The sequence below is a fragment of the Vombatus ursinus genome, unplaced genomic scaffold (assembly GCF_900497805.2).
Source record: "Vombatus ursinus unplaced genomic scaffold, bare-nosed wombat genome assembly UNPS02014779.1, whole genome shotgun sequence".
NCBI classification, from domain to species: domain Eukaryota; kingdom Metazoa; phylum Chordata; class Mammalia; order Diprotodontia; family Vombatidae; genus Vombatus; species Vombatus ursinus.
In genome coordinates this window covers 1,578,462-1,591,718 of record NW_020954557.1, presented here as the reverse complement: position 1 = coordinate 1,591,718, position 13,257 = coordinate 1,578,462, and the positions used below count along the sequence as shown (strand labels likewise).

The window sequence follows — 13,257 nt, the reverse complement described above, 5'->3', positions numbered from 1 at the left end:
TATCTTATTCAAAGAGCTCCCTTTCCAATGGTGTGCATAGGGAATGCTTCTGACAGGATGTTCCCCTGAGGTAGGCCTTAAGGATAAGATTTCACTAGGTCAATGAACAGCATTCTGGGTGGGCTACGTTTATCTAACATCATCTAAGACAGTTTCCTATCTGCCAAACCAATAACCTTCATTCATTCGAAATTGTTTTTAGAAGTATTGCACTAAATTTCTACATATTATATGACTTGACTGCCTCCCTAAAACAACTAATCCCAATTCTCAAACCATATTGCTAAGGGCACCTAGATGGCATAGTGGATAGAGCACCAGGCCTGGAGTCAGAAAGACCTGAGTTCAAATTTGGTCATTGTCACTTAACCTTAACTCTTTCCCTCAATTTCTCATCTGTAAAATGAGCTGGAGAAGGGAATGGCAAACCTATCTTTATCAAGAAAATCCCAGAAGGGGTCATGAAGAGTCAGACATGACTGAAACGACTGAACAACAAAATCCACATATCCACAATCAGATCTAATAAGTAGTAAAATAAAATAAAAAAATTTTTTAAATAGTTAAAATAAATTTCATTAAAAACAGTCTTAGAAATGTACCTTTCTTTTATATGAGAGGAAGCTTGGTATAATGGACAGAACTCTGGCTTTGGGTCAAGAGACCTGGGCTCTTATCTTGCCTCTTACCACTTATTCTGTCTGTGTCTTTGGCAAGCCACTTAATCTCTCTGGATGTCAGTTTCATCATCTGTAAAATGGGGAGTGGTAGGGACAATGAATGGACTTAAGAACCCTAAGGCTGTTTCTGGCTGTAAATCTATGATTCTGTATCCCTGAAAATGTATATAGTATCAAATTTTTGTAAATTAGATAATTAAGTTCCTTAAGGTAAATTTTTGAGTTTTTGTTTGTTTTAGAAATGCTTTGGTAAATCCTGGGGTAAAGGGGAAAATATTTCTCTACTGGCTCTCACTGATACATTTTTAAATTTTGTTTTATTAGTTTGACTTTTTGTATATTGGGTTTTCTTAGACTAGCTAATACATGTCAGGATCTTCAGGGAAGAATAAAGATCATATTGTATATGTTCTGCAGTTTGCATAGTATATGAAAGCTGTCCTGAAAAATTCAAACCACAGAAGCAAGGAATATATACAATTCTACAGTATGGGAGGAAAATTGAAATAGACCATAGGCTTGTCTATAATCTGTTGCTTTGCTTTGGGCATAAGGATTCAAACTGTATTTATAAGTGTAAAAACATGTTTAAGGAAAAGATGTTCTCAGTTTCATTAACTATGGATTGAAATCCCATATTTACAATTTAAAATAATAAGCCTTTTTTCATTTATTGCTAATGTATAAAACCTAGCCACTCTTTTCAGTTTTTTAAGCCGAATGGCAACTAGTTCATGATCTCTGCTCAGTGAAATTGAGTGTTGAATCATTGTTCCCTATTATACATGTAAACCTGTGCTATTAAATTTAAAACGAATGGGTGCTGAATTATTGAGATTAAATGGCTGACACATTCAGCATTGAATTTCCTGCTAGGTTTTCTTTTCAGGATTACTTGGGTAAGAGAAAATGTTGCAGAAAAGCACTTCCTTTTTCTCTCACCCCAAATATTATATAGGTAATATGTAGAATAAGAGACTCTTTGAGTTGGAAGATACCATAGAGATGACCTAGTTCAACTTCATTTCTCATATAAGAATCTCCCTCACCTTTCCTGTCTTCTTGCTTCTGTTGAAACACTTCTCTCGTATCTCTGTGGATGAATAAATGCAGAGTGGAAAATTAGAAGTTGGAAAAGTATAAGCTGAATGATAGTGAGGCATCCAGCAATCAGCTAGTTTAATAACCATACTAAGAGTTTTGAGCAATGAATTAATGTCACCCTTAAGGGATGTCTCTAGTGATATACCATGGAGATCCATCCATAGCTTTGTCAGAGGTGCATGGGATTATAGATTTAGTGCTAGAAAAGCCACAGAAGTGATCTGGTCCAACCTCCTAATTTTATAGATGGGAGACCTGAGTCTCATAGAGGTTTAATCACTTTCCTTATGTTACTTAGGTAGGAGTGTCAGACATGAAAGATGAACCCAGGTCCTTTATCTCCTAAGCCTGTGCTCTTTACATTTTACCACTTCATTTCAAACAATTTTTATTTACAAACAAGTCCTGCTTGTATTTGTATGTAGAATAAATCTAGGAGGGAAAGGTAATATTTGATAAAGAATCAGTATCAAAGAGATCTCTACAGATTAGAACAATGGCATTAAACTAATAAGATTCAGTTAAGGGTAAATGAAAAGTTTTACATTTAGATTTTTAAAATCCAGCTGTACATTAGATAATGTGGGATATCTGATTTGACAACAGTTCTTGGTTCTTACATTTGGATTACTTTGCTCAATTATTAACAAGGTCACTTTTAAAGAAAAAAAATCAGCAATGCCAATGAATGCATTGGAAAAAACCAGACATTATAAGCACTACCATGGACTCCCCACTTCTAGAAAGGTAGAGGGCAGAGATGTTTTCTCATCTTAACTTTGAAGACAAATTTGTTCTATATAATTTAGCAACATTCAGTTTCAGTGGTTGTGTATCTCTTGTTCTTACCATTTATATTGTTTTAATCATTGTGTATATGATTTTCTAAGCAATGCTTAACTTTACTTTGCATCAGTTCATATAAGTCTTTGCATTCATCATGTTCATTGTTTCTAACTGCGCATTAATAGTCCATTATATTAATGTATTACAATTTAGCCATACCCTGATTGATGGGCATCTACTTTGTTTCCAGTTCTTTGCTACCACAAAAGTATTACTATAAATATATACCAACATATTTATAACAGCACTTTATGGTAGCAAAAAACCAGATGAGCCTTTCAGTGTTCTGTCCTGCATGAAAAACTCATAAAAAATTCATAATCACATAGCAAATAAAACAAGCAAATTAGCTTTATTTTAACTAAAATGAACCTTGTTGGAATAATTTTAAAACCACAAGCACTCCAGCTCCTCTGATTGATAACAGATTGACTGTACTCTTAAATGGTGTTTCATTCGTTCACCTAATATTTGTAAGTTTGTGACTGTTTTTTTACTAGATTTTAAGTGCTTCCAGACATATTTTAGTGAATGTCATCAAGTTGAAAAAATACTTAATGATCTATAGAACTTTAGAGTTTGCCATTTTGGATAGTATGTGTACCTAAACTATATTTGTGTTATTTAATCTGAATTTAATCCAAGACTGGTTGTATTTTCTCTGTATTTACATAACCAAAAAAAAAAAAAACTTAAAAGTATTCTTCAGATGTTCCTATTGATTTGTCCTTCCAAATAAAATTGTATATTTGAATTGCCTGATTTTATGGCTACAAATAGTAATATGAAGGCTTTTTTTTCTCATCTTTTGGTCTGAAAAATAATTTCCACCCAGATATTAAGGCAGGAATGATATTACCATATTCCTTGGTTTCATTGCCTACCTTCTTCACTGACCAGAATGACTTATGGTTAAATTAAAAATCTTAAGAAAACTAATAGCATCAAATTGCTTTAGTGTAACATCATTATATTTCAGATCTAGAAAAGACACTAATAATCATGTAGTTCAGCCTTCAGTAGGTGGAGTGTTACAGAATATGACTTTTTACTAGTAACTCTTTTAGACTAAATTAATGGTTGTATTTTCCTGCATTTTGACTGATCTCTTTACTTGAAGAGACTGTGAAATATCCCTGCCTAACCTTGCCCACCTAACTGCCCAAAGTTTGTTGCTACATTTTGACCTTCTTTCCTAAGTCATTGTTTCCATTTGTAACCTGCACTCCAACCTCTATCTCTCTAAGATTTTGCTGCTGCTGTGTTTTCTTTCTTGATTTTACCTCCACTACCTAATCTTAGAATCAGGTTCTCCCTGCATTCCAAGATGACCATTAGTCAGTCTGCTAAATCTATTGTATTACCATACTAAAGAGTGAAGATTTTCGGAGATCTTCAGATAAGTACACATTATAACAGGGACTTTCTAAATACAACTGATCTTTCAATTATATTGTTTTAACTTTTATATGTTAATTAAAATAATAATGTTATATAAATGAATACAAATGAGTTCAATGTAAAACCCTCATACATATATATGTGTGTATATATATATATATATATATATACACACACATATATACATATAAAATTTGCCTCTCCAAAAATATATATTTTTAGATTACTATCACCACCACTGCCATGTCCTGTGGCTTCTTTCCCCTTTAAATAATTGCTGGTCCTTTATTCTTATACTTTCGTTTATATGTATATGTATATATTTTTTCAAAATATAAATACTGCATCACATAATTTAGCCATATAAAATAAATAACCTAAAAATACTACCTATTTAAAACCAAAACTGCCCTCAAGTGAATTTGTCTTTTTTTCTTGAGCACTTTACGTATAGACCTTCAGTTGTAGCTCATTTCCTCTTATTTCATAAATAGTTCTAATAAACCTGTTTATATGATTTCCCAGAATAACAACAGAGAGTTAGAAAATAGATGGCTGCTAATGGCAGATATATTAATGGCAGTGAGAATTATCAGCTTGTCATCAATGAGGAGATAAAGAATCAAAACTCAACTTGATACACAAATGTGGAAAAATGTGATACCCTTGCAGAGTTTATTATCAAAGCCTTGTGTATCTCAAATCTTGAAGGCTAATGTTTTTCAAACCCTAAATTCTGTCATAACAAAGTATAATAGTTGTTCACAATGCTAGTCCTGACTGGTCAAAGAAACATTAAGTTACCTTTGTATATCTTGGTAGAATATAAACTTCTTGAAAAAAACTTTCACTTTTGTCTTTTGAATCCCAAGTCACTTAATGTGTCCTGGCTGATTGTTGATTATACTATTTAAGAAGGGTTATTTGAATGAGCATGATATATTTTAGAAAGATTTTCCTCAGTTATGATTTTTTAAAAAGGATTAATGTTTTTAAGAGGTAAACTTTTGGCTATCCAGAAAACTGCTGCCTAGAAACATTCTTTCTATGAAAGTTCTGGATAGGTGAGTTTTTATAGTACTTTAACTTTTTAATTAATATGTTCACTTGATTACCTGCAAACCTGATAGAGCAAAAAGGAACATCCACTACAGTGTATTTTACTGCTAAATTGCTTGTTGCTCTTTCTTTCTTCCACAGCATTAAGTTTATTTTTCATCCACAACTACTGGAACCCTTCTGTTCCCAACCCCTACCTCAGTTTGGTGAGTTGAGACAATACCCTTTTCCATCAGAGCTTGCTCTAAGACTCCTCAATACATAAAAGGCATTTTAACATTCTCTGGCTTAAGATACTGTAGTTTGATTATACCTACAGATACTGCCTAGCTCTGAGAAGCCATTTTTTCCTTTGATGATATTGGCTGCCATCCTCTTCTGATTCTCAAGGAAGTGAGAGAGACAGAGCATGAAGAAACATTTCAAAATAATATAGTGTGTATTCCCTGCACCATCATTGGCAAATGAGTATTTGACTCTTAAGATTATGTGACACTTTCCTTCCATTATTCCACTTTAAGAGATCAAAGGAAGCAAGTTTATTAGTTACTTTATGGGATGGAGGTCCCTTGTATTTCTAGAGTTTTATGCATGTAGTAGTAGTGGTGGTAGTGGTAGCGGTAGCGGTAGCGGTAATGGTAACGGTAATGGTAGTGGTAGTGGTAGTGGTAGTAATATACATCTCAAAATAGTAATTTGTTCCTAAGAAGAGCTCCATATGGTCAAGAAAAATTTTTTCCTTTTAATAAAATATAAATGACTTGTATAGTACTTTGCTTTGTGAATTTTCAACAAATAGCTAGTAATTTTCTGAAATGCAGTTTTTGGAGAAGTTTCTAAATTTACTTTATATTTCTGGCAGGTATTCCCTGCACTTTGTGGTTGAGTGCATGCAGTTACCTTTAAACAAAGACCACTTTACTTTTTAGCCAAATTCATAGTATTGATTTATTTCAGCTGAATGTATACCTTGTTGAAGACAAAATATGACTATCAGAAAGCTAAAAGACTTCCTTATGAGAACTAAGAGCATTCTTAAGAAGTACTTTTTTGGGGACAGCTAGATGGCACAGTAGATAGAGCACCAGCCCTGAAGTCAGGAGGACCTGAGTTCAAATGCGACCTCAGACCAAACAGTTTTTGACACTGTGTGACCCTGGGCAAGTCACTTAACCCCAATTGCCTAAAAAAAAAGAAGTACTTTTGTTTTACTTCAAGGTTGCCAACCTCCTCCATAACCCCCTCCTCCACTCCCAGCCATATTTAGAGAAGTACTTTTAACTATTTCTAGAATAGAAACCATGTTATACTTATTGGTGCCTTATGCATAATAAATGCTTGGGGTTTTTTGTTTGTTTGTTTGTTTTTAACTTAAAACAGAAAAGAACTCCAGGTAATAGAACCTCAGAGTCACAGGGCGTTTCAGTTTAGTAGTCTAATTCCCTTCCTGATGTGTTCATCTTCTACAAAACACGTTAGCTATAGTTGCTTCTATAGCCAATTTTAAGAATCAAAGAAATTATTTGGTAAAGGGTATGCTTCATATTTTTTCTTTCTGTTTTTAGAAGTTTAGTCTCTTCACATAGGTAATATATTTATGTTTTGATTGACCCAAACTTATTTTCAAATTGTTGATTACTTAAATATCAATATGTCAGAATTTTTAAATGGACTACTACTTAAAGCCAATGGATAACTGCCCTTTTTCTAGGCAGTGTTTGACAGTGATATTTGCTCTTTCTAAACATTGTCATTTTTAGTGTCTAAATTTTTGCTAATTAGTTTGCTACAGGATGGTGCTTTAGGAATGTACAAATTAATGTTCCTATTGCAAATTTGAATTTTTTTAATGTTAAGGACTAATATTTAATTAGCACTTCATATAGAAAAATTTCAGTGGCTGCTTCTCTTCCACATAAAATCCTTGCACAATGAAAAAACGAAGAGGAAGGGAGTAGGGAATGCAGTGCTAAAGTAACCACCTCATAAGGCATCTAGGTGGCTCAGTGAATAGAGCACCAGCCCTGGAGTCAGGAAGACCTGAGTTCAAATCCGGCCTCAGACACATAACACTTACTAACTGTGTGACTCTGGGCAAGTCACTTAACCCCAGTTGCCTCATCAAAAAAAAAAAAAGTAACCACCTCATCGACCAAGTCTGACAGTATAGTGATCTTCTGCAGCTATAGTCTGAGACCTCTGCAAGGTACTTTTTCTCTTCTTTGAAGCTAAACTTAATCATTTTTATTACAAAACTTTCCATTTCATTTTTGTTTTTATTATTTTGAGTTTTGAGGAGAAGGGGGAACTGTTTACATTAACATTGTTGTCACAATTCATATTGACTTTCTGTCAGTTCATGCAAGTCTTTTCGTACTTCTCTGTATTTTTCATTCTCATACGGCAGAGTAATATTCCATTACATTCAAGTACCACAATTTCCTTAGCTTTTCTCCATTTGATAAACATTTACTTTGTATCTAGTTCTTTACTACCACACAAAAATACTGTTTTAAATATTGTGATCTATATAGACATCCTTTTTATCTTTGTCTTCATTGGGGCATATACGTAGCAGTGAAATTTCTGAGTTAAAAAATATGGATATTTTAGTCCCTTTGTTTTTTTAATTCCAAATTGTTTTCCCTAATGGTTGGACTAATTCACAACTCTACCATCAGGGTATTACTGTGCTTATCTTCCTGCTGATCCTCCAACATTGACTATTGCTATCTTTTATCATCCTTTCCCAATTGGTTTCCATTACAACAATTCTGAAAAATCTAAACCAAAAGAATTTTTGTAGCTTTGAAAAGGTAGATATGTTTCCTTATTGAATGTATGTTGGTGAAACACTATGAAGAGCATAATTAAGATTTGATTTCTCTCTTAAAATTCTAAGATTCTCAGTCAAAAATATTTTCTTAAATGGGATTTTAAGAAGATTTCTGCATGTGACTTAAGGGCAGAATTTTATATTTTTTAAGGCTTTCAATTAATGCAACTCTGGACTCAAAAAAATACTGACCAACTTTTTTAAAAATTCAAATTTCTGAATTGTTTTATACTTTACAAAATAGCAATAAAACTTGGTAAATAATTTAGTCCAGTGTGAATAATTAGTGTTGCTATGAGAATCCAAATATTTCTATTCACTTCTTTGATCTATATTTGGAAAGATGATTGCTACACTACTCTAAAGTTGTGTGTGTGTGTACATGTGTGTGATTATAAAATTTAGTTAGATATATCAGGAAAAGGAAGTTAGATGCATAGATTTGTAGAAAACAGATTTTTTTTCCCACTGACTTTTTCATAAAAATTTCCCCTAATGCTGTATAGTATCTTAATCACAAATTTCACTGTATAAATTGAACTGGAAGCCTATGGATTTTAATTTTTCCTATTAAATTTAGTTATTTCAAACACTTTCATTACCTTAAAAGTCTGAAATATCTCAAATTCCTACATTTTGCTCCTTAGCTTCTCACTTAGAAATTTGATCATCTGATTTTATAGTTCATAAGGGATTACCATTTAATAGTTAAATTCAACAAAAATTTTAAAATATCTACCTTTTGCCAGTGCATGTGCTAGGTTCTGGGTATATGCAAATCTGATAAGATAAGATAGTCCTTGCCCTTACATTCAATTGAAAACAACAAATTTTAGGGGATGAAGATTTGGCTCATAAAAACAGGTATAGGGTTGGCCAACAGTCTGACATAAGAGAAATTACTAAATAAGCATAATATTCCTTTTACTATGTAGTTCAACAGAGATTTTCATAATACTGATAGCCATCATGTAAAGTGTTATATTCAGTAGCTTCTGTTTCAGAAGTCATGGAAATGTAAATTACAATTTAGAAAGAACTCCATCAAAAGTAATTTTAATGGAAAAAAATTGGAATGAGTTTTAATTATGTAGTAAAGTCAGCTACTTGGAATACTTTATCTTCTGGGGCATTAGAAAATATAAGGACTTAGGGTAGTAGGTGATAGAAGAGAATGATGAAATTGGTACAAATTCTTCATAAATTTATTCAGAAAATTCAAAATTTACAATTGGACTAAATTTGAAGGAGAAAAGAAGTTGTGGCTGTTAAATATCATTGTTTGGTGAAGCAGTGAGTGTATAGTTGAAGACAGAGCTCAGAAGAGCTAATTCATACATCTATGTTCTAATCTTTGCTCAGTTAGTCAATAAACATTTGTTAAGTGTTTACTGTATACCAGGTAATGGGCTATGTCCTGGGAATGCAAAGACAAAACATGTCTTTCACTTCATCTCAAGGAGTTTATATGTTGTCATGAGAGACAAATGTACATATGTAAATATACACAGAATAAATACATGCTTGTGAACTTGGAAGCATCTTATAACTACTGCCCACTTACCTTTCTTTCTCTTTTAAGAGATAATTTCTACCCCATCTATGGGGTTGTTGAAAATCTAATGAGATAATCAATGAGAAAGCTCTCTGGAAACTGTAACAAACAATCTTAGGTATTTTAAGTTGAATGCTAAGAATTATGTAAGTCATCCTGGTAACTCAGTCTTCTCTCAGACTTCCATATTCATAGTCTGTACATAAAGAAACAATAGACTTTTGATAAGTTCAATGGGAAAAGTACTTGAGAAATATTAAATTGATGGCTAGTTAATATTATTGTCTCCAGGTGTCAAATCCCTGAGTTGTTCTTACTATTTCTGTTGTATACAAGTGGTTAATTTTCTCTTTTTGGCACTGTCTAATGGTCCAACATCAGAAACACATTTTTTCAAATCGAGATGACATTAAAGAAGAGACATTAGGAGGGAAGAGCCAAGGTGATGGAGAAAAGGCAGGGACCTGCCTGAGCTCTCCCCAAAACCCCTCCAAATAACTTTAAATAATGCCCTAAAACAAATTCTGGAGCAGCAGAAACCACAAAAGGACAGGGTAAAACAATTTTCCAGTCCAAGACCCCTGAAAAGGTAAATAGGAAAGGTCTGTTGCACCTACACCAGTGTGAGAGTGGAGCACAGTCCAGCCCAGGCCAAGCAAACCAGCAGTAGGCCTTGGGGGTGACTAAATCAATAGCAGCAGTGGTGGTTTTTAGACCTCTCAGACCATAGACGGGTAGGGGTATTAGACAGCTGGTCAGAAAAAGAAATTATCTCATTAGATTTTCACACAGCTGAAAAAAAGAATAGGCAAAATGGTAAAAGAGGCACAAAAAATCCAATAAAGAGAAGAATGCCTTGAAAGGCAGAACAGACAGGGGTATTAGACAGAGAATACAGGGGTCCCTTTGCTGGCACTGAGGGCAGCACTCTGTCACATTACCCAGACTTGGGTCCAGGGTGAGGAGGAATACTAGCATACCAGAGCTTGTGCCTGCAGGGGAGCTGGGACCCTGATCCACAGATCCAGGGCAGAAAAGAGTGCTCGTGGTCACTCAGAGACTGGAGTGCAGGCCAGGAGAGTAATAAACACACCTCTTCCTAGACATACCACCTAGGAAGAAGCGAAAACTTACAGGTCCCCAGAATTATCTCTGAAAACAATTACACAAAAAACATGAAGCTCTCCACTGCAGAACAGAGCCCTTCTTCAGCAAAGAGTCAAAAACAAGTCAAAAAAAAAAAGTCAAAAAAAGGTCAAGAAATAGACTGGAGAAATGACCAAACAGTAGAAAAAGATCCTGACTTTACAGAGTTACTAGGGTGACAGAGAAGATCAAAACACAAGCACGGAAGAAAACAACAAACTGAACTCCTACATCCTAAGCCTCAAAGAAAAATATGAATTAGTCTCAGGCCATGGAAAAGGCTTATAAAGGATTTTAAAAATCAACTAAGAGAGGTAGAGAAAAAATTTGGAAGAAAAATGAAAGTGATGCAATAAAATCCTGAAAAATAAGAGTCAGCAGCTTGGTAAAGGAGGCAAAAAAATACTGAAGAAAATAACACCTTGAAAAAAAGAATAGGCAAAATGGTAAAAGAGGCACAAAAAATCCAATAAAGAGAAGAATGCCTTGAAAGGCAGAACTGACCAAATGGAAAAAGATATACAAAAAAGTCACTAAAGAAGAGAACTTCCTAAAAAGTAGAAGTGGCCAAATGGAAAAGAAGGTACAAAAGTTAACTGAAGAAAATAATTCCTTAAAAATTAGAATTGGGCAAGTGGAGACTAATGACTTTATGAGATATCAAGATATAATCAAACACACTCAAAAGAATGAAAACGTAGAAAATGCGAAATATCTCATTGGTAAACAATTGAACTGGGAAAACAGATCCAGGAAAGAGAATTTAAAAATTCTTGGACTATGGTAAAGCTATGATCAAAAAAAGAGCCTAGACATCGTCTTTCAAGAAATTATGGATCAAAACTGCCCTGATATTCTAGAACCAGAGGGTAAAATAAAAATGGAAAGAATCCACCAATCACCTCCTGAAAGAGATTTCCAAAAGGAAAACTAAGAATATTATGACCAGATTTCAGATCTTCCAGATCAAGGAAAAATATTGCAAGCAGCCAAAAAGAAACAATTCAAATATCCTGAAACCACAGTCAAGATAACACAAGATTTAGTTAACTATATTAAAGGATCCAGATGGCTTGGAATATGATATTCTGGAAGGCAAAAAAAGCTAGGATTATAAGTAAGAATCACCCACCCAGCGAAACTGAATATAATCCTTCAGGGGGGAAATAGACATTCAATAAAATAAAGCATTTCTGATTGAAAGACCAGAGCTTAATAGAAAATTTGACTTTCAGATACAAGATTCACGAGAACTGTAAAAAGGTCAACAGGAAAGAAATCCTAAGGGTCTCAATTAAATTAAACTGTTTAAGAAGGAGTATACCTAGGCAGAGGGCTTGGGTGTGAGTTGAATATGATTATCTTTTAAAAAAAAAATTAAGGGGTGAGAAAGAAGAATGCACTGGGAGAAGGGGAAAGGAAGAAGTAGAATGGGGTAAATTATCTGACATAAAAGAGACACAAAAGAACTTTTACAGTGGAGGGGAAGATGGGGGAGGTGGGAGGGAGCATATGAACCATACTGTCATCAGGATGAGCTCAAAGAGGGAGTAACATATACCTTCATTTGTGTAGAAATCTGTCTTAACCTACAGGAAAGTAGGAGGGGAGAAAGGGGAGGAGAGTCTAATAGAAGGGAGAGTGGATTGGGGGAGGTAAAAGTCAGAAGCAAAACACTTTTGAGAGTGGATAGGGTAAAAGGAAAGAGGGAGTAGTATAAATGGGGGGAAATAGGGTGGAGGGAAATACGTAGTAATCATAACTGTGAAAAAAAATTTACAGCAAGTTTTTCTGAAAGACCTATTTTCTCAAATATATAGAGAACTGAGTCAAATTTATAGGAATAAGAGCCATTCCTCAATTGATAAATGTTCAAAGGATATGAACAGGCAGTTTTCACATGAAATCAGTTATCTATAGTCATGGGAAAAAAAAACTCTCTAAATCACTATTGATTAGAGAAATGCAAATTAAAACACCTTCCAAGTTATCACCCCACGCCTATCAGATTGGCTAATATGATAGAAAAGAAGAGATGTTAACATCTGCTTTGCTACTGCACCCTAAGGATCATATAACTTTACTTTCAGACTGGCCACTGAAATCTTCCATATGTATTTTCTACTTCATTAGAATATGAGCTCCTTGAGAGCAGGGGCTGTCTTAACTTTTCTGTTTGTGTCCCCAGCGCGTAGCACAGCACTTCACACTCAGTATGTCCTTATTAAATGTTTTATTCATTCATTCACGTATATTTACTCCCTTATTCCACAATTTCCTCCTATACCCACCACCCCAAACATTCTTTAGTCTTCTGGATTACTATTGTAGCTTTTTCATTAGTGAGAGGAGATAGATGTCAGAGGTTTCATGGACGTAGAAAACAGCAGTATCTGTCAAGTGTTTGGATATATAAGAAGAATGAGTAGTCAAGAGTAATGATGAGATTAGCTGGAAGGATAGTGGGCTTTTTGACTTTGGCACTGTGCTGTAGTTCTGAGGTTACAAAAAAGGCAAAAGACAGTCCTTGCCCTCATGGAACTCACATTCTAATTGGAGAGAGAACAGCAACTCTGTACAAACAAGCTATATACAAGATAATTAGAAATAATCAACAGAGAGAAGAGTCT

At 34.2% G+C, this 13,257-nt stretch overlaps 1 protein-coding gene across 8 annotated transcripts in view; it reads left to right on the top strand.

Moving 5' to 3' along the window:
- The window catches only part of LOC114045738 (plakophilin-4), a 235,076-nt gene that overhangs the window by 93,494 nt on the left and 128,325 nt on the right, over nt 1–13,257 (top strand). The window contains exon 2 of one of the 8 annotated variants that reach the window (XM_027865913.1): nt 5,232–5,296. The exons of the other annotated variants lie outside the window; for them this stretch is intronic. The gene's annotated coding sequence lies outside the window, so the exon portion shown is untranslated. The remainder of the gene's footprint in view (nt 1–5,231; nt 5,297–13,257) is intronic. 8 annotated transcript variants of the gene reach the window in all.